Source organism: Notamacropus eugenii, chromosome X, assembly GCF_028372415.1.
Source record: "Notamacropus eugenii isolate mMacEug1 chromosome X, mMacEug1.pri_v2, whole genome shotgun sequence".
Lineage (NCBI taxonomy): Eukaryota > Metazoa > Chordata > Mammalia > Diprotodontia > Macropodidae > Notamacropus > Notamacropus eugenii.
In genome coordinates, this window is record NC_092879.1 from 91,459,076 (window position 1) to 91,482,577 (window position 23,502).

A 23,502-nucleotide genomic window follows, 5' to 3' on the forward strand; every position below is an offset into this window, starting at 1 on the left:
AGTTAAAAGACTTATGGAGTCTTCTGATTGGGACATATTCTCAGGGCCAGATGAAACCTCTACAAAAACTGACTATGTGTTAAGGCAAAGAGAAAATGGCAGGGAGAGTTGATGCATCTTTTGCAGTCCATAATGCAATAAAAAAAAATCATGGGCTCAAGGGCCACAAAAAAAGATACATACCCAAATGGAAACTTAACAGTGAAATACAAAATAATGAGTGGGCCAAAGAGCAAATGACAGAAATAATTAATAATAATTAGAAAGAAAACGATAATAATGAAGCAACAACATACCAGAGGTTCTGGGGGAAAAAAATCCTATCACTACAAATATACACCAGTAAAACAGAAAAAGAGAGGATTAATGAACTGAATATACATTTTAAAAATTAGAAAGCTAACAAATAAACAAACCTAAAATAAGCACAGATGAGAAGATAATAAAAATTTGAGTGGAAATAGATAAACTGGAAACAACTACATAAATTATAAATAAAACTAAAAGCTGATTCTTTGAAAAGACTAATAAAATTGATAGACTTTTAGCTAATATGATTAAAAAGTAGGCAGAAAATCAATAAAATGGCAAATGAACAAGATAAAATCACAGCAAAACCAGGAAAAATAATAATAATTATTAAATGTGTACTCATATGCTGACAAAACTGAGAACACATGCAAAACAAAGGCATACCTACAAATATATAAAATATCCAGAATATCAGAAGGGGCAGATAATTTATATAACCCAATGTCAGGAAAAGAAATAGATCTGGCTGTAAAGGAACTACTAAAGGAAAAAAAAACTGGTCCTGATCACAGAATTCTATCAAACTTTTAAGGAACAGTTAGTACTCATACTTCACAAATTATTCTCAAAAATTAAGAAAGAAAGCCTCCTACCAGAATCTTTTATGAGACAAATATAGTCCTAACATCTAAACCAGTCAAAGATAAAATACAAAAGGAGAACTATAGGCCAATATTATCAATGAATACTGACTCAAATTTTTTAAACAAAATCCTATCAGACTACAGCAATTTATCCAATATTTCCTTCATTATGACCAAGAGGGGTCTCTACTCTCTACCATCCTAGATGCAAGGATTAGGAAAACTATCAACATAATTCATCATATTAAAAAACAAAACATCCAAACAACACAATCATCTCAAGAGACCAGAAAAAGCCTCTGAGAAAGTGTAACACTGTTTTATGCTAAAAACCCTACAAAGTACAGATAGAGAGAGACATTTTAACATTATAAAAAAATCTAAAACAAAAAAAGCATTATCTGCAATGGAGATACACTAAAACCTTTCCCAGTAAATAAAGGACTGAAGCAAGGATATCCATTTTCCCCATTATTATCTGACTTAGGGATTTTTTTAAATTCTAGCAAAAGCAGTAACAGCAATAGAAGAAAAAATTAAAGACATAAATATAGACAAAGATGAACTACAACTCTCCCTATTTGCTTATGCTCTGATAGTATACTTAGAAAATCTTAGGGAATCAGCAAAGATACTAAGCGAGAGAATTAACAGCTTCAGAAAAGCTGCAAGCTACAAATTAAACCCTCAAAATCAACAACATTTCTATTTAATAATAACAACACACAATTCCAAATTAGTAAAAAAAATGAATAAGCTATGTGGGGATCAGCCTACCAAAGCACACAAAAAAACTTGTATAGATTAAATTCCAAAGTGCCCCTTTAAAGAAATTAACAACTTAAATAGCAAAGGGAATATTTAGTGCTTATTGCTAGGCAATGCCAATATAATAACAATGACAATACTTCCAAAGCCAATTTGTATTTCAATGCTATACTAATAAAATCACCAAAAAGATACCTTATAAAACTTGATAAAATAATAACAATAATTCATTTGGGAAAATCAAAATACCTAGAACACCAAGGGAAATTATGAAAAGATATAGGGATGACAAGGGAATAGCCCTTCCAGATCTAAAACTATATCATAAAGCAGTAATTATCAAAACCATTAGGCATTAGTTAAAAATGGAGTGATGGATCAACGGAACAGAGTAGACAAGGTAGAATCAGAAGGAATGGAAATTAATAACCCAGTGTTTGATAAAGTGGGAAACAAATTACCTAGGAAAAATATTCTTATTGAGAAAAATTACTGAGAAAATCAGAAAGCAGTCTGGAAGAAACTGAGCTTTGACCAACACCTTACATGATATTCTACAATACATTCTAAATGAATATACAACCTTAATATTAAAGATCAGAATGTTAAAAAATTAGAAGGAAAGCAGATCATATGCCTCTCAAAGATACAGGTAGCAGATGTACTCTCAACCAAACAAGAGATAGAGGCAATTACAAAACATAAAATAAATAACTGGCTACTTGAAACTAAAAAGCTTCTGCACAGACAAAATTAACACACATGGGACAAGAAAGGAAGTGATTGAATAAAAGGAAAAAAGCTTTTTATCAAATTTTTCTCATAAGGGTTTGGTATCTAAGACATATACATACATACACATATACATATACACACAAACACACATAAATATAAACTATTAGTGATCCTCCTATTTACATAAAAATAAAAAATAGTTACCACTCCAATAGATAAGTGGTCAGAGGATATGAATGAACAGTTCTCAAAAGAAATGCAAAGTTTTCACAACCACTTGAAAAAGTGCTACAAACCACTAATAATAAAAGAAATATGAATTTTTAAAACCTTGAGGTTTCACCTCATATCCGGCAAATCCGCAAAAATGACCAAAAAATGGCAATGCTTGTTTATTGATGGAACTATGAAATGGTACAACCATTTTGAAAAACAATTTAGAATTATCAAATAATGTGATTAAAATTCCCACACTCTGAACCAGAGGTGTGATTACTGGGCTTATATCCCAAAGAAGCTATAAAGAAATTCTCTAAACATCAAATATTTGCAGCAGCACTTTTTGTGATAGCAAAGAATTGGAAACAAAGTAGACAGGGGAATGGCGAAACAAATCGTAGTGCACGAATGTGATGGAGTATTACTGTGCTGTAAGAAATGATGTATGTGATGATTATAGAAAAGCATTGAAGGATCTACAGGAACTAGTGAAGAGTGAAGTAAGCAGAACCAAAAAAACAACATACACAAAACTATAATAATGTAAATGGAAAGACTACACAATAAAAAAAATCAAAATTTAACATAGCAAAATTATAAAGACAAAGCATGGCATATAAAGACAGATGAGAAGATACCCCCAACCATGCCCTTTGTGGAGGTGGGATGTCCTGTATCGATCATTTGTGCTGATTTTTTCCTTTTAAAAAATACTGTTTGTTATATAAGATAGCTCTCTGAGAGGGAGAAGAAGGATATTTGCGATAACTATGATGATGTAAGAAAAAGAAGATAACAATAAATGCTTATTAAAAAAAAAAAAAAGTACATCAGCCCGTCTTTCCACAACCCCTCCAACAATTTTCATTTTCAGTTTCTGTCATCTTTGCCAATCTATTGAATACAGAACAGAAGCTCATGGTTGTTTTAAACTGCTCTTATTGTTGCTGATTCACAGATTTCTGGCCATTTTCTCACCAGCAGTCCTGACAACAACTAGAAAACTTGCTCTTGAAGGAATTAACCTTTTCATCCCTGAAACTCCTGCCCTGTCAGGTTTTACGGCTAGTAAACCATCTCCCTCCCCTCTACATCTAGGCACAGATCCAGCCATGCCTCACTTAATTGCATGGTCATTTCCTTGCCGGCAGCGTTTCTGCTCTGCATGTATCCTCTGCCCTCTGCCACCCTATCCAGTTCTGGATTCATAATTGAATTAACTCTGTCAACTTATTCCTATATAAATCTACTTAACAATTAGTAAATTTCCAAACCAATATAGTCTTCCTTGACCACCACTCCGCTATATGTGACATCTTCTCCTATTAGAGACTGTAAGCTCCTTGAGGGTAAAAACTTTCTTTGCTTTTTTATTATCATCCCCAGTGCTTAGGACATTTATGGTAGAGAGTAAGTATTTAATACATGCCTCCTTAGTCATCAATCATTTGGAGTGTGCTTTCATTTGATTGGTGATATTTACATTTGTCCATTCGAAAACTACCTTCCTCTGACCTATAATGTATTTGAAAATGTTATTTGTTTTTATATATTTGTATAGCCTCTACATGCCTTGGATATCAAACTTTTATCGGAGATATTTGTTAAAAAAATGATTCCTATTTAAAGGTTTTCCTTAAAATTCTAACTGCATTTATATTGCTTTAAAAACAGTTTTCCATATTACGTAACTGAAAGCATCTATTTTATCTAATGTGATCCCCTCCACCCCTTGTTTAATCAAGGATTCTTCCACTATCCATAGTTATGAAGAGGATCTCCTTTCCCTGGCAGCTGTGCCATCATGCCTTACTTGCCTTCTCACCCTGGAACTTCCCTCACTGTCTTGGACTTTCTCATCCTGGACCATGCCTTTGCTACGTCAACCCTCTCCTCCCATTGGTGAATTCCTTCCAGGGCCCCATTTTAGGGATGATCCCAGGCCAACCATGCTTCATTCCTCTCCTGGCTGGGTTCTTGACTCTCTAGAACCTTACAGAAACCTTGTCCATCCCACTTTTTTCATGTGATTTCATCTTCCATTTGAATGTAAGCTCATTGGAGACAAGGAATACCTTTCTCTTTGCTTACTTATATTTGTATCCTCAGCACTTAGTACAGTGCCTGCAAAGTAAATGTATAATGAATGCTCCTTGCCAGCATAAATCATCTCCGCTAATTTCTCTATGTATGAACTTTTATATCCATTTGGATATAGGTCACATATACATTTGCAGTTTTATTGTCATGTATGGAAGGAATGCTCATCTAACCAATGATTCTTAATCTGAAAAACATGAACTTTTAAAAATAAATACTTCATATAAATTCATTCAATATTGTGTAATCCTACGTATTTCATTTTCTGCATTTAAAGACATGATTCTGAGATGAGGTCCATAGGTTTTGGCAGACTGGCTGCTGGAGGTGCCCAAGACACAAAAAAGGTGAGGAACCCGTGGAAGTTACTCTCCCGGCTTTGCAGTTTTCCCATAATTTTGGCTGAAGGACAACCCCTACCCAAATAAGTGATGTGCTTGTGTTTATCAAACACTATCCTACCATGTTTGATGGTCTCTAGGTCCTATTTACCAAATCTGTTCTACTAATGAACTTTGTCATTTCTTCAGCCAGTACCAAATAGTTAACTCCATTTTAGAGAGGAGGAAACTGGGGTTCATAGGAGTTAAATAAGTTCCCCATAATCATCTGAGTAGTAAAGCACTAAAGGTAGGAGTGAAACCCAGGTCTTCATGAATCCAAGTCCTTACCCATTATAACACACTGCCTCTTGAAGAAAGACATTTGCGCTTATTGTCTAAAAGGAGTAAAGTTTCCCTTTTCTTCTTACCCACTCACAGTAGCTAGAGTGGCATGCAAAACAAGAGTCAAGAGAAGAGCCAAATGTGCACTAAGCATCTCTAGGCATATTATGTGACTGTTTTAACTGTAAAGGATGTAAAACAGGGGAGGAGATCAAATGAAGGAGGCCTTGGGAGCCACAAGGAGCAAATGGAACTTTTGAAAAAAGAATCAATTTGGTGTGCTGTTGGGGGTATCTAAGGGGAACAGGGATTTCTCTCAGCACGACCAGAATTCTCTGCTGTAGCTGTGATGGTGCTGACATTCACTGCCTAGCTTGTCTCCTCCCAAGGAAAATGTCTAGAGAGATCTGTTCAATAAAGTGAGCTGGATGAAACTGGGCAAGAAGTAGTCACTTAGCGTAGACTATGCAAGCTGCTGGAGCTGTCACCTTTGTCAGTGCCAGATCGTTGTCACAGGTTGAATTTCAAAGGTCAGAGTGCCCCCTGAGTACTATAATTGTACCAACCTAAGAAGGTACCACCTCTAGTCAATGAAGTAGCTGGATGCCATTTACTGCTTTACACCACACTAGGAAATTTTGACCGTATAAGATATTGTTCCTTCCTGTATACTGCTATGTTTAACTAGCATGTAGCTAATTAAAGGTACAACCACAGATATACCTCAGTTTCCTGAGTTCTGTTTATTTCTCCCAGCCACATGCATCGAATTTTACGCTTTGTTAGGCTGCTTCTTGAGGCGTATATTGCTCCAAAGTTGGTATATGTTGCATTTTTTTATTTAGCTCAAACCTGGTGCCTAGCAAATAGCAATTTGAGTAACATGAACCATGATAAAGAAACCATCAGGAACTTATGAGCTAGCAATTATTTTGCACGAAAGAAAGTGAGCCAGAATGCTCATGTATTATCTGTTTTGTGCTGCTGCAAGCAAACCTAGTTGGGCAAATCCCACCTGCTATAATATTGTTATTCTGTTGCCATCCTCTTTCTTCAGTTTTTTTTCTGTCTTTGCATAATTATCTCAGAGTATCATGTATTCTATCTCTTTGCTCTTTCTTGCATGCAGAACATGTTTCTTGCAATCTGTTCTCTTTTCCCAGAGTGTCTTTCTTAAAGAAATCAGTTTACATTGACACTGAGTAGACAGTAGAAAAGTCCTGCTGGGTGCCCTCACCATAACCTGATTTCCTTCCTATTTGTTTCATGGGAAATAGTTACCTGCAGTGTTTAACCACACTTTTAGACTGCTGATTCAGAACTAAATAACTTAAAAAGCATACAAGAAGGAGATTTGTAGGATCATTGGGAATGTTAGAACTCCTGCCCAAAGCATTTTTGAATGGCCCTCAGAGTTATTTTTATATAGTGACCATAAAGTCTGAGCATCAGAAATTGAAAATCTTTTCCCTAGTCAGGAGCCGCCATGACAAGTCCTATCATAGAAGCATATGCCCTGATTTTCTGACTGCTTATTAAAATAAAAATAATTTTTACAATTCTAAAAAATGAATAGGTTTCATTTCTATAAGCCTATCTGTCTCATTCTAAAGACATATAATTCAGGAGGTTCTGAAGAGTCATTGAGAGCAATAACAGGACATGATACCATTGAGAAGCTTGGTGGTACAGCAGACCAAAAATTCCCAGAGGGCTATTTGGTTATCCACAAAGAGAGGAGGGAGGGGGTTGTTAGTTCTCATTTGTGTTCCTGAAGGAGAGGTAATCCGCCTCCCAAATTCACAAATAGGTAATTGGTCTCCTATGCACTAGACTCAATGGAAAAGCCAAGAACTGAATGAATCATAAACACAGAGCAACCTCGCAGCAGCAAGGTGAGCTCATATGGTGGTTCCTTACTTAAGATCTACTTTCTGAACAGTAAGCTTCCCTTCTACACAGGTTGTCAATCAAGCACTTTACGACAGCAATAAGTCCACTTGTGCTGAAAAGACCTTTGAGGAAGGAACAAAAAAAGGGCAAGGATTCTTTCCATACCTTCTAGCCCGTAAGTCTATGTTCCCCCCCAGCAGTCCAGCTAAGCTGACAAGACTTTCTCCCTGCCCATACTACAGGCAGACAAGATATCTAGCTATCTAGATAGGAGGATAAATATACACCAGAAGACATTATTTTATCTGCCTTTTTAGAAATGCACATATTTTACTATAGAAAAAAAATCAGCATTTCATAGCATGCCAAGATTTATCTTATGGTTGAGTCAAGCAAAATATAAGAGTCATGGCTTTCAGTAGCAAAACCTTACCAGCTTACCTAGAGCATACCAAGGATTGCACTGGCTCTGGTTGGTGTCCAACAAAGAAAGAGTTCATATCTGAAATTCCATGAGACACAGAAGACTTTATGTCCCAATGGAGTGGATACATTATCAATTAGTGATACACATAAAGGGCAAGTGGCACCTTTCGCACTACACTAAAGTACCAGGAAAAGTGGCATAACCAAGAGAATAATTTACACAATAATACAAAATTGTAAAGATAATCAACTGTAAAAGACTTAGTAAACTCTGATCAACACAATGAACCACTATAGTTTTAAAGAACTCATGATGAAAAATACTGTTTACATCCAGATAGAGAACGGATGGACTAAAAATGCAGACTGAAGCACATTTTTCTTTATTTTTCTTGCGTTTTGGGGGAACATGGCTAATGCAGAAATATGCTTCAGTAGGTTCCAAAGAGGACACAGACAAGCAGAACACTACTGGTACTACCATGCTGCATTTGACATATATTTAAAGAACAATCTGTACATAACAGATTTACAGTTTCAAGATAACCCTCGTTTATTCTATTCTGTGTAAATGGAAATATTCAAGTTTATTGATGCTTTTCAAATTCATGATAAAAATATTTTTTAAATCATTGGATTTCCTTAAACCCATAATAAAACAAAAGCACTGGCTATAATATTACAGGAAATCATAAAAACTGTCCAGAACTATTAGATCTAGAGTGTAAAGTGAAAATAGGAAAAAAATCCAGTGATCACTTCTTTGAAAAATTCAAATTAAATATAACCAGAAATGATGCAAAACTTCTAAGTCAAATAAAAAAGTACTGAAAGCAACCAGGAAGAAAGAGAGAAGTGCCAAGAACTACTATCAAGATCACACAAGATTTTATAACAATTACCCTCACAGATAAGAAAGCTTGAAATACTAAATACCAAAAAGAAAAAGGTTTACAACCAAGGATAATGTCCTGTACAACTCAGTATTAATACGATAAGAGAATGAAGGTACCTTTAACCAAAGTCTTTCAAAGCATTTCTGATGGAGGGAAAAGAATTGGACAGAGTTTTTGAAATGTAAATCCAAGATACAAGAACAATTTCTAAAAATTCAATAATCTGAACAGGCTAAAAGATGATCAAATGTTTACAACCTAATGGGGAGAAAAGACCATTGTTCCTTTAAAATTCCAATGTTTTCAAGGGTCAAAGAGACTAACTCAGAACCTAGATACAGTTTTGTGCTATTTTATTTTAAGAAAATAAAGAAAATGGGGGAGAAAAGAAATATACAATGGCAAAAATGAAGAAGGGGAGGAAACTTACTATTTATCAAAAATGGGCTGCACTCCCCCACAAAAAATACTGAGATTATGCCAATATAAAGGTAAGTGTGTGAGTACAGGTTTATCTGAATCTTGCTTTTATCTGAACCAGATAAAGGAACTTTGAATACACACACACACACACACACACACACACACACACACATGCACACACACAGAGAATTTAGATTACAAATCTATTAAAATTTTGAGTCAATAAAATAAATGGAAGGGATTGGACTAAATGACCTCAAAGACCCTTTGGACAGCTCTGGATCTAATCATAATAAACTTTTAGGTCCATCTAGCCAGACACTTACTTTCACTGAAACACTCAATCCTGAATCCTCAGCTCATATGCAACATCTCTTCCATCCCCATAAGAGAAAGGGTAGACTAGTCATTTCAGTGAAAAAGGTAGGTGTTCATACCCCTAGATATCAGACCCGTGAAAATCAGCAGGATCTAATGAAAGGAATTGATCAGTCCTAAGTCTGAGTTGTGTCACTTTTCTTTCTAGAACAGGGGTTCTAAACCTGTGGCCCTTGAATTAAAAAAAAATTTTGAAAGCTGTATTTAAGCAGTTTCTTTTCTAATCCCATGTATTTTATTTTATACCTTTAACACCTTTTTTTTGAGCAAGGGTCCACAGGCCTCACCAGATGATGGCCCAAAGGGTTCATCCAGAATGCCGCAAAGGTTAAGAACTCAGAGTCTAAAAGAATCTTTCCCTCTAGAGTCCCAGCCAGGCAGCTAAGTAGAACTTTTTGTCTATCTTTGAACCTTTGACCCTTCCTCTGGCTCATCAGGAATAATGCCTCTGTCCAAAGCCTTTGGAAACAAATACTTAGGGTTACAAAATCCCCATTAAGGTCTATCAGCTCCTAAAGGCAAAATAAGTTTTAAGGCCTGTCCTTCAATTAACTAATAAAGGTTGTCTGTATCTGGAGGCTCATGTTTTGTTCAATCTCCCCTCTCTGAGATCATCTGGTCTTCTATGCAAATTCCTGCATTTAATTATATATGCATGCATATATGTATGTCTACATATGTATACATGTGTATTTGTGCACATGTATGTATACATGTATACACGCATGTGTGCACACATAAATGCATGTAAACATAAGTGTGCGTGTATGTAATACACAAACCATGCATGCAAATACATGTGTATGTGGGTGTATATACACATGCAAATATATATGCACACATACAAATATGTATGTGAAAGTGTCTACAAATGTTTAATATAAACATGCACTAAAGAAATGTATGTATATAGAAATGTACATGCATATGCATTATGTGTATGTATAAATATGCAAGTATTATGTGCATTCACACAAATGCACGTGTTTACATGTAACAGATAATAAATTCATATAAATAGGTACGTGCTATGGTTATACATACACACATATACATGTATATGCATCTGCACAATCTGTGTGTGGCTATTTATGTCTACATATGCATATATGTATATATTACAATGCATGTAAATATACATCCATAGATGTATATATGTATACACATAAATATACCAATAGATGTGTAAGCATACATTATATTATGTGTATACACATAATATATAATGCACATATATATGTACATATATACACACACACACATACACATACATACATGCCTGCATGTGTATAGAGAGAGTCACTTATTTAAAGCTTGGCTCTGTCGGAGGATGGGTCAACTTTTAAAATACTCTCTTGGAGAAACAAGAGGTGCTGGTGCTGATGAGTGTGCTAGGGGCCTCAAGGCCAACTGTAGTGCTTAGATCCCGAGGCTGAATGATGACTTTCCAAAGCCCCATATTTCAAGTTGTTTCTACAATAACCTGAGCAAGGAAGTCCAAGCTCAATACAAAAATGAAGATAAAAATATATTAACCGAAAAGATATTGTCTTTGGCACATTTTCTCATTTCATTAAGTGCCTGTCAGGTTTTTATGCTAATTGGACATTTTATTAATCATCATTATAACTCTTTATGGTTTACCCACATGGCTTTCACTGGACCATCTTGAGTCTCCTACTTAGGCCAAATCCTTTCCTTTTGCAGTCATGAACACACAGGCCATGGTGGAGTTTTATAAGCATATACCTATTTATTAACCACCTTTAAAGATAAGCATATCTGTAGGATGAAAATGTATCTTTTGAAAGGCCTGGTTTCAATTTTGAAAGGCTCTTTCAAGATGAATGATTTTTTTCCCCCATGTGCAATAGCTTCATGAAAAAGTGAAGTTTGTAAGATACCAAAGGACAAACTGGCCTATCTGGGGACTGGTCCTAGAATCTGAGCTTCTGCAAAGAGAGAGCAAACTTTTCATCACACCTTTTCTTCTTCTTTTATCCTTTTCTTTCCTTCCTTGAGGCTTTTCTTTGCCTTAGCCTATAGCCATGCTACAAGTCAATTTGAAGTCGAAATCATTTTAGGAAGTTCTCCTCCCTCCTTTAATAGCTCACTTCAAACTCTGGAACTGTATTGTTTCGATTTTCAAATGTCAAGTCAAATTTAGAAAATTAAAGAACAATTATTTGGTCCACCATTTCATTACTGATGTGTTAATGGACCACTTACTTGAACTCAGGTTCTCCAAAGATCCCTAAACTTCACAGGAAGTGGGCAATCTTTCCACCAACCTATTAGAAGCACTCTGGACTTAGGAACCAACAGAGAAGCAAGTAAGGCAAGGTGTAAGAGCTTCAATAACTGAAACTTACCAGCTGTTTCAACACAGGCAAGTTACTTCGTCCTACTGAGCCTCAGTTTCCTCTTCTGTAAACTGTAAAAAATAGATGTTACAGGTTATTTTGGTGAGAAAGTCATTCAGTAAACCTTTCTACAATATGTTAAGGACCTAAAATTTCATCCTCATAATGACTTGCTTCACAAATGCAGATAACCACACTTCCATGGGAAGTGTGATGACCCCTGGGAGCTACTGTAGGAAAAAATTTCATCATCCTGAAATCAATGTGTTAATTACTCTCCCTGAAGTAAGGAAAACTTGGGATGGTCTTATAAATGTAAGTTATTATTACCAATGCCCAGTTCTTAGTATATATTCCTGTACACCTACGTAGCTATGATCTGATCAATGAGGAGACACTTTTCCATTCATGTAGGTCAAAACTTATCTAAACCTGAAGGCTAGGATTTTGGACCATGGATTCTGCCAAACACACTTTATTAGATTTTCTGGGGACAGTAAGTATCAAACTTGGGGAGATGGAGTCTCCATCGATTTATTCAAACCAGTGACCCTCTCCCACTTAAAGTAAGTGATAAGACATATTGCTACATTAATCAGGTAAAAAGAAGTAATCAATCTTGATCACAGGTTTTAGACTAAACATAAAAAAACCTTAGAACTAGAGTGGAGTTGCATAGAGAAAAGGTTCAGATAGGCTGAGGAAGCTTGGTCATGCCCTAGGGCTCATCTATAAAGTAAGCAAACTGAGAATGGAGTCATCTTAGAGTTTGCAGAAAGCATGATGCTCTAGCTGAACCCCTTGAAGAGGAACCTAGATCCAACTCAATTGAGGCTCCTCCCCCCTACTCTGCTTTGGTAGTTTTGAACTTCAAAGGGTTAAGAGGATACTTGAATTCCCATTAGTGTCCTGACAGCATCTCAGAATTAGCTGATGGCAGTTAATGTACAGAAAGCCAAAGACAGACTGGATACAGATTCACAGCTCCACAAGGATCCACAAAGAAGCAATATCATGTCTAAAAGGAATAGGAGGAAAGGACTTCCAGAAACCCGGAAGCTTCCCCTTTGCCACATGTTCCCTCATAGCATGAGTTCACTTTCCTCTAGGCTGTATGTACTTGTAGGAGAGTGTGTCACAGAGTTTTGGGGAAGGTTTTGCAACTGTTCTTACTGTGCAGAATTAGTAAATACCCTGTTCTAAAAACTACTTAAGACTAGATGACTAAAATTATTCTCAAATGATAATTTTGAGGGGGAACCACACTGAGAGGGAGAACAGCCTTCCATGATCAAGAACCCAACTAATCTGTGAGAGTGGGATTCTAGATTAGGATGTCCAGATGTATAGTGCTTAAATGCACTATGCTAGATACAGAACTTTACATTTATCCCAAATGAAGTTAATGCTAAGATGAAATAAGGGAGTTAGACTAAGCTATACCTATGGTCCTTTCCAATGCTATGATGATATAGGATTTAAAGCTAGAAGAGACCTTAAATATCATCAAACCCAACCTCCCTCATTTTACAAAGGAAGAAAATTAGGGGGAGAGCAGAGCCAAGATGGAGGAGAAAAGACAGGAACACACCTGAGCTCTCCCAAGTTCCCCTCCCAACAACTTTAAAATAACACCTTACAATGAATTCCAGAGCAGCAGAAACGACAAAAGGTCAGGGTGAAAATATTTTCCAGGCAAGACAATTTAGGAGGTCATCAGGAAAGATCTGTCTCTCTGCAATGGTGGTCAGGCCTGGAGCTAGAGGATAAAATTGGGAAAACAAATGAGAGTGACACAAGAAAATTATGAAATGAGAATCAGTACTGAAAAAAATTACACCTTAAAAACAGAATTGGCCAAGTGGTAAAAGAGGCACTCAAATCCACTGAAGAGAAGAACTTCATAAGTAGAACTGACCAAATGGAAAAGGAAGCACAGAAGTTCACTGAAGAAAATAATTCCTTAAAAATTAGAATTGGCCAAGTGAAAGCTAATGACTTCATGAGACATGAAGAAACAAACAAAAATGAAGTCAAAAGAATGAAAAAGTGGAAGAAAATGTGAACTATTTCACTGGAAAAACAACTGGCCTGGAAAATAGATCCAGGAGAGAAAATTTAAGAATTTTTGGACTACCTTGAAGCCATGATCAAAAAACAAAAAAAAAGAGCCTAGACATCACATTGCAATAATTTATCAAGGAAAACTGCCCTGATATCCTAGATCCACAGAGTAAAATATAAACTGAAAGAATGCACCAATCACCTCCTGAAGAGATCCCAAAATGAAATGTTGCAGGAATATTATAGTCAAATTCCAGAGCTCACTAGGTCAAGGAGAAAATATTACAAGCAGCCAGAAATAAACAATTATGAAGCCACCGTCAGGATAACCTAATATTTAGCAGTTTCCATATTAAAGGATTAGAAGACTTGAAATATGATATTCCAGAGGGCAAAGAAGCTAGGATTACAACCAAGAAATCATCTACCCAGCAAAACTGAGTGCAATTCTTCAGAGGAAAAAAATGGATATTTAATGTAACAGAGGACTTTCAAGCATTCCTTGATGAAAAGGTCAGTCAAAAGAAATTCTGACTTTCAAATATAAGACTCAAGAGAAGCATAGAAAGAGGTAAACAGGGGAAAAAATCATAAGGGATTCCATAAGGTTAAATTGTTTACATTCCTACATGGGAAGATGATTACTTGTAACTCCTAAAACTTTTAGCATTATTAGGGCAGTTAGAAGCAGTATACATAGACAGAAGGCATGGGAGTGAGTTGACTATGATGGGATGATTTAAAATAATTGAAGGGATGAGGAAGAGGGATGAAGTGGGAAAAGGGGTAAGAGAGATGTAGAATGGAGTAAGTTATCTCACATAAAAGAGACCCAAAGGGAAGTGCTTTTATAGTGGAGCAAAGGATAGGGGAGGGGCATAGTGGCAGCAATGCTTAAATGTTACTCTCATTGAAAATGGCCCAAAGAAGAAAAAAGATATACACTCAGTTGGGTATAGAAATTTATCTTACTGTACAGAGAAGGAGAGGAGAAGGAGGATAAGACAGGGAGACTGATAGAAGGGAGGGTAGATTGGGGGAGGTGGTGGTTAGAAGCAAAACATACTTTTGAGGAGGGACAGGGTAAAAGGAAGGAGATAGAAGGATAAATATTGGGAAAATAGGATGGGGGAAATACACAGTAATCAAAATTGTGAATATGAATGGGATGAACTCATCTATAAAATGGAAGTGAATAAGAGAATGGACTAAAAAGCTAGAATCCAACAATATGTTGTGTATAAGAAATACACTTGAAGCAGAGAGACACAGTAAAAATAAGGGGCTAGGGCAGAATCCATTATGCTTTAGCTGAAGTACGACAAGCAGGGGAAGCAATCATAATCTCAGACAAAGTAAAATCAATAATAGATCTAATTAAAAGAGATAAGCAGGGAAACTACATTTTGCTAAAAGGTGCCATAAACAATGAAGTAATATCAATACTAAATACAAATGTACCAAATAGTATAGCATCCAAATTCTTAAAGCAAAAGTTAAATGAGCTACAGGAGGAAATGGACAGTAAACCTATACCAGTGGGGGAATCTCAACTTTTCCCTCCCAGAAACTGATAAATCTAACCAAAAATAAACGAGAGGAGAGGAATAAAATTTAAGAAAAGTTGGATAACTGACCATGTATTAGTACATAAAAACCTCATAAACAAATGCAAAAAGTCAGAAATATTAAATGTATTAAATTTTCAGATTATAATGAAATAAAAACTCTAATAAAGGGCCATGAAAATTTAAAGAAAACTATAGCCCAATTTTCCTAATGAATACACATATGAAAATTTTAAATAAAATACTAGCAAGGAGATTATGACAATATATCACAGAGATCAAATATTATGACCACTAATTTATAGTTGTAGGAATTTATCGCAGGAAAACAAAGAATATTAGGAAAAATGTCAACATTATTGACCATATCAATAACAAAAACAAGAAAATTCATATGATTATTTCAACAGATGTAGAAAAATCTTTTGAGAAAATATAACACTCGTTCCTTTTAAAAACACTAGAGAGCATAAGAATAAGTGGTTATTTCCTCAAAATGATAAGTCGTATCTAAAACCATCAACAAGCATTATCTGTAATGGGGATAAGCTAGAAGACTTTACAATAAGGTAAGGGACAAAGAAAGGATGCCCATTGTCACCACTATTATTCAATACTGTACTAGAAATGCTAACTACAGCAATGGCTGAAGAAAATAATGAAGGAATAGGGAAAATGCATTTTGCTAAAAGCATACTAAACATATATGAACCAAATGGTATGGCATCCAAATTCTTGAAGTAGATGTTAACTGGGCTACAGGAGGAAATAGACAATAAAACTATACTAATGGGGGAACCTCAACTTTTTCCTCTCAGAAACCGATAAATCTAACTACAAAATAAAAACGAAAGAGATTAATAAAATTTTAGAAAAATTAGGTAAATATCCATGTATTAGTACAGAAAAACCTCATAAGCAAAGTAGGAAATTAGAAATATTAAATGCATAATTTTCAGATTACAATACAACAAAAATTACACTGATTAGTGGAGCACGGAAAGTTTTACCTGTCAGATTAATAGATAAGGAAAAAATTTATGACCAAACAAGGGAGAGAAGATAGTATTATGGGATGGAAAATGGATAATTTTGATTACAGTAATTTAAAAAGTTTTTGAAAAAAAAATCAATGCAATCAAGATTAGAAGGAAAGCAGGAAACTGGGGGAACATTCTTACAAGTTTGTTGGACAAAAGCCTCATTTCTCAAAAATACAGAGAACTGAGTCAAATTTATAAGAATGTGAGTCATTCCCCACTTAATGATCAAGTGATATAAACAAGTAGTTTTCAGAGGAAGAAATAAAAGCCATCTAGAGTCATATAAAAAAATGCTCTAAATCACTGATTAAAAATGCAAATTAAAACAACTCAGAGATACCATTTCATATTTATCAAAAAGGCTAATATGACAAAAAATGACAATATCATTAATAAATCTGTACCCTAAAATATCAAAGGAAAAGGAACTATATGTACAGAAATATTTATAGCAGCACTTTTTTGTGCTGGCAATGAACTGGAAACTGAGGGGGCTGCCCATCAATTGTGGAAGGGTTGAACAAGTTGCGATATATGATTGTGATGGAATACTACTGTGCTATAAGGAATGATGAGCAGGATGCTTTCAGAAAAACCTAGAAAGTCTTATATGAACTGATGCAAAATGAAGCAAGCAGAACCAGGAGAACAGTGTACATAGTGATAGTAATATCGTATAATGGTCAATTGTGAATGAATTAGCTATTTTCAGCAATACAATGACCTAAGATAATTACAAAAGGCTTATTATGAAACATGTTATCCATATCCAGAGAAAGAACTGATGGAGTCTCAATGAAGACTGAAGTATAGTTTGTTTTACTTTATTTTTCATGTCAGTTTTTTGAGGGTCTATGTTTTCTTTCACAACAAGGTTAATAAGGAAATGTTTTACATGACTACACATGTATGATCTATGTCAATTGTGTGCCTTTTCAAGGATGAGACAGGGAGAGAAAGAAGGAAAGAATGAGAACTCAAAATTTAAAAACAACAAATGTTAAAAACTTCTTATATGTAATTGGAAAAAATAAAATATTATTCAAAAATTGTTATTACATGTAATTGGGAAAAATAAAAAAAATAAATTCTGAAAAAAGGAAATGAGGTCCAGTAAAATTAAATCATTTGACCTAAGTCATGCAAGTAATAAGTAATAGCTGGGATTTGGAATCAGGTTCTCTGACTCAAAATTCAGCACCCTTTCTACTATATCATGCTCATTTGTCACCCCATTGGTTCCAAGCTGTAGAGGGAGATTTTGAATATTAACATTTTCATCTATCAGATTAGATATCTCTGACAGCTACGTATGATCTGCAAAGCTGACAAGCTTGTTTTCAAGTTTTCTAATCAGTAGGTAAAGGAAGGCATTGTAGACAGATAGGTAGTATAATGTAATCTATCTACTATACTTAGAGTTAAGAAGACTTTAATTCAAATCTTGTCTTAGATACATACTAGCAATGTGACTCTGGGAAAGGCACTTCACATCACCCAGACTCAGTTTCCTCACCTACAAAAGGGAGATAATAATGCTATTTGCCTCACAGGGCTGCCAGAAGGCTCAAATGAGTTAATATTTGTGATGCAATGGGCCACTGTTGAGGCACTACACAAATGCTAGCAATTCAAGGTGGAAGAAGAGCATGAATAAATGTACAGAGGAGGGGAAGCACAATATATATTCCAAGAATGGAGAATGGTCTGGTTTGGATAGAAAACAGGATTTGTAGACAAGAGTAACAGAAGAAGAATAGGGACTGGATGTGTGATTTCCTTGTCACAAGCAACTTCCAAGTGAGGAAACTCCTCCTACCAAGAGCTTCTCAAAAAACCTAAAGCTATAAAGAACTGCTTGGAACACTGCAAGGTTAAGTGAGATGGTCAGGAACTGACAATCAGTATATATAAGAAGTAGAACTCAAAACCAGATCTTCCTGGTTTTAGAACTCATTTTCTATCCTTCGCCATAATACCTGTCTTATGGAAGAAAGGATTGGAAAATTAATGTGAGGCTAGAATAGAGGGGGCCTTGAATACCAAGCTAAGGGATTTGGACTTTCTCCTGGATGCAAAGAGTAGCCAGTGATGGCTTTGAACCAATGAGGTGACTGAGTAGCTCTTCAGGAAGATAAACTAGGGCTGGAAGTAGGAAGAATGAGGATGAAGAAGCCCCAGGGTCAAATCCTGCCTTGGAAATGGATTCCCTGAGTGACCTCTCTGAAGTGAAACTGAACTTCAGTGTCCTCTTGTATAACTGTGCTCTCAAAATGTCTTTGTTATATTCAAAAGGCCTGTCAATTGGGGTCTATTGCTATCAATTTAAGGTAATAAAACCCGAATGGGATAAGAGCATGAATGAAAAGGGAAGGATGGATGCAAGAGGTATCAAGCATAAAGAATTAACAGGGTCTTGTGGCTGTGTGGATGTAACAGGTGACGGAGGAGAAGGCCTCAAGGGAGGGTGACTGAGAAAATGATGACATCATTATGAAAAAGGTCCAATTCTTCAGAGCTGGTTTGGGGTGAAAGTGGATGAGTTTGGGTCCTGACATGAAGAGCTTGAGAGGTCAGTGGCACGTTGGCAAAGGAGTCCAGTAGGCCACTGGAATTGGAGCTTTTGAGAGAGTGGCTGGGGTTAGAGATGAAGGTTTAGGAGTCATCAAGCTTAAAGAAACCATGCTTTCTGAGGAACCAGTCAAAGACCTAGAGGGGCTTAGCCTAAAGAAAAGAAGCCTTGGGTGCAGGGTGGAGGGGGGGGGGGTGACTGTCAATACACCTTTGAATAGCTAACGTGGAAAAAGGATTTGTCTTGCTTGGTCCCCCAACTATAACCAACAGGTGGAAGTTGCTGAGAACTGAATTTTAGATTGATATAAAGGAAAACCTTCTTAATGATGAGCACAGTCCCCATGAGGAAAGGGCTGTCTCAGGAGGAAGTCCTGATTTTCCCATCAATGGAGATCTTCAAGGAGAGCATGAATGGTTTGGCAGGAGTGGAGAGGAAGGGGTGGGATAGAGAAGATTATTGCTGCAGGATAAGGTAGACTGGATGGTCTGAGGCTCATGATTTTGACCTGAGATCATAGTATCTCCAAAATGAGAAATAATAGAGAGGAAAGAGGCAAGGACTTGAGACAGTACCTGAATGGTATGGTGGAAAGAACACTCTGTCTGGAGTCGGAGGGCCTGGGTTCAAGTCGCAGCTCTGCTACTTTCCACTCAGACGGTCACTTCACCTCTCCCAGAGTTGGTTTCCTTATCTGGAAAATGAAGGGGATGAACTAAATGAACCCTAATGTCCTTTCCAACTTGGATCCTAGGGTTCTATTTGTCAGCTGGTCAACACAGCCTGTATGGTGCAGAGCACTGTGTTATCATGGATTCTGCACCATATCCATAGGGTGAGGGGCAGGGAAAGTAACAAAGTGAGAGGTGGGAGACTCTTCCCACCGTGCCCCTTTCCTAGGGAGTCACATGTATTCAAGACAGAAATGCTGGTCCCTATGGAAATGACCTTGCCCCATGTCAAAGGTACAAGCAGCATTGATACTGTAAAGGGGGGGATCCCAAAGGGACAGCATTGATGGTGCAGATGGAATAAGAGTCACAGTGTCCTGACCTTTTAGAATCACTTAGCTTTTCTTCTAAAGTTGCTTTTCAACATATGGTCCTTTTAAAAAAATAGCCAATTTTATAAATTGGCCATGGGACTCAATCTAGCTAAGCTGCTTGACCCTGATGAGGAAGCTCATTCTTTATAATTGCTGCTGCTGCTTACCTTGTGGAAACCAAAAGCTGGGCAAATGCTTTATGGCAAATGAAAACTATTGCCATTTTCAACAGTGAGACAAGGTATGAGAGTGTAGTCCGTGCTCACATGGAGGGCATGAGCTTGGGTTTTCAGGGAGACTGAGGAGTTGGAAGGGAGCCACTGGTAAAGGAGAGATAGGGTCAAATGATGAGAACTGTAACACCAACATCAGCCACAGTAAGGATAATAATACGAAAGCACCATGTAGTAGTGGACTGAGAGCTGCCCTGATGCATCCTGGATGGGAGATACTGGCCAAGTCACTTTCCCTCTTAGGGCTTCAAGTTGCAGACAAAGCGCTGTCCAGTGACGGGAGGCCTTTATAATAAAGTGATTCTGGATGGAGGCCCACGGCCAATCCGGAGGGCTCGCTGTTCCGCATCCACAGCACGCCATCTTGTCTGTGTCCTCCAGGCCTTCCTCACTCTGCCTGCTCCAATTCGAGGCTTGGTTCAACGGGAGTCTCCTACACATTTTTTTTTCTTTCTCTGATCCCTTCAGTTGTTATTGTACCTTTCTGTCACTCATTCTGCCTCCTGCTGCAGCTGCTATCTGGACCTATTCTCATTCTCCTCTCCTTAAAAGACTCTCAGAGAAACTTTTAGGATAGCATATTCAGAAGAATATAGACGTTTATTAGCATCATACAGAGTCCTCCCACCATCAAGCTAGGAGAAGGTTCTAAAGTCTTCCCTAACAAAAATCACTCTGAGGGGCACAACTGAGAAAGCACTGACTTTGAATTCCAAAGATCTGGCTTTGACTCCTGGCTCTGCCACTCAGTCCTGGTGTGACATTGGCTGAGTCACTTTACAACCCTGGGTCTCTGGTTCCATGTTTATAAAACTGAGGAGGTCAGACAAGATGAGCTTTCCAGATTTTGTCTTAGTCTTATTCTAGATTTATCTATTCATCTATGTATATAGCTTCCCTTCAGAGATCACAAGCTCCTTGAGAGCAGGGGCCTTTTTTGCCTTTGTATCCTTAGTTGGTAAATAAACATTTGTTAAGCACCTTCCATTTTTCAGGTAATGTTCTAAGCACTGAGGATACAAAAAAAGGCCAAAAAATAAGTCTGGGTTCTCAAGGAACTCACTAATAGGGGAGAACAAAAGGCAAACACTTATGTTCGAATAAGTTACGTACATGATAAACTGGGGATAATCTCAGAACAAAGGAAGTAAGATTAAGGGGGATGGGAAAGACTGAGAGACACCCAGGGAAGTGAGGAGGTGAAGACAAGGACGGAGAAAGAGACAGACAGAGAGGAAGAAAGAGATAGAGAGAAACAGAGTGAGGCAGACAGAGACAGAGAGAAGGAGTCTGTCCCAGTGGAGTGTCTGGTACAAGAAAACAGCAAGGGAGCCATGGACACTGGATCATAGAGTACATGGAGGGAAGGGTTGGCTTGAGCACACCTAAGGTTAAGGAAAAACGATTTGATAGATGGGCTGGAAATGGACTAGAATAGGGAGAGACTTTCAGCAGGGAGGTCAATGAGAAGGCTATTACGATAGTCCAGCCCTGAGGCAATGGCAGGCTACACCAGAATGGCAGCAGTGTCAGAGGAGAAAAAGGGATATACATGAGAGATGCTGTGAAGGAAAAAAGACGAGATATGACAACAGACTGCAAATGGGGGGAGTGGGGAGAGAGAGTAAGAAGTTGAAGACAACTAGGTGGTGAACATGAGTGACTGAGAAGATAGTGGTACTCTTGACAGTAATAGGGAAATTAAGGGAAAGAAAGGATTTGAAGGGAAAGATAAGGATGACTGCTATCAGCTTTGGATACAGTAAATTTAAGATGTCTATGGGATATCTGATTCAAGATTTCTAATCAGCAATTGGAGATGCAAGACTGGAGGGCAGAAAACAGGTAAGAGCTGGAAAAAAAGATCTGAGAATCATCTATATAGAAATGTTGACTGAATTAATAGGAGCTGATGAGGTAACTGTGGGCAACAGTAGAGTGGAATAAGAGAAGAGGGCCACAACTGGCAGGCAGGAGTTGGATAAAGATCCAGTAAAGGAGATGGAAAAGGAGATATCCAACTGGTAGGACTAGAATTAGAAGAAAGCAGTGTCATTAAAACTGAGAGAGAAAACAGTATCAATGAAAAGAGGGTGATGGACAGTGTCAGGAGCTGTAGACAGGTCAAGAAGGAAGAGGATTCTCAGCACCTAGTGGACACAGGACAAATTAGTAAATGGTTTGTTGAAGAGAAGAATTGAGGTGAGATGAAGAACAGAAACCATCAACTAGTGGACCAGGTTCTAACCTTCTACAATTTGCTAAAGACAATTATTTTAATGAATGGTTCACAGATTTCGAGTTGGAAGGGGCCTAAGAGCTCATATAATCCAACACTCTCAATTCAGCAAGTAAGGAAACTGAGGCTTGCCCAGATTATGTTGCTGACTCTGGGTTGTAGAGGCAGAGAGCTGTAGAGCCAGGAGTCACAATTAGGTCTTTTTTTCCCAAGTGAACCTCTCAGGGAACGCTTTAGGGGCAGCACTTAAAATTTAAAGATTTTTCTAGTTGAGATTTTGGGACTTTATCCTAACTCCATGGCAAGAGGACTATGTATGGAGTCAATAAACTTCAAATTATTGAGTTTATTGGTACTGAAGTTAATATTATTCAGGGCATACTGTCCTGAAAGCTTATCTGAAACCCTGCCAGAAAAGAAGAGGAGAACGTGTATGAGAACATGATGATGGGTTCAAATGGCAGCGACAGAGATTCATATTCCCAAAGTTTGTAGAGAATTATACTCTGTATATACTGTACCAGTAGGTAAAAACAAAAACTGAGTTTAGATTTCAGTCCTGTGGATATTCATCTGAAAAATATAGGTGCTACATAAATATTGCCTAGGATCACACATATGCATATCAAATCCTCAAAAATATGAATCTAAAAAGAAACGAACACTAAAAATAGGCAAAACTACCTTAAAAATATGGCAGCTCCTACCCTAGAGGTACATCCAAGTATCTTGGGAGCTAACACATTTTGGCAACATATGGTAGGCCGTGTATAAAGAACCAACATTTACAACAAAATACAACTCTTTCAGAAATATTCTATACCAATTTCTCCCAGGAGACCTCTGTAGATTGTTACTGAATTTCCATACTGCATGATGATATATTCAAATTGGAATGGGAAAAAAACAACAAGACTCAAGAAATGAAATTTTCAGTTGGTCATTACTAATTTATATGAGAGAAAAGGATGGTCTC

The 23,502-nt window shown here is 37.0% G+C and overlaps 1 pseudogene; it reads right to left on the reverse strand.

Moving 5' to 3' along the window:
• LOC140515856 (casein kinase I pseudogene) overlaps positions 1 to 23,502 on the reverse strand; it is a 102,074-nt pseudogene that overhangs the window by 29,238 nt on the left and 49,334 nt on the right.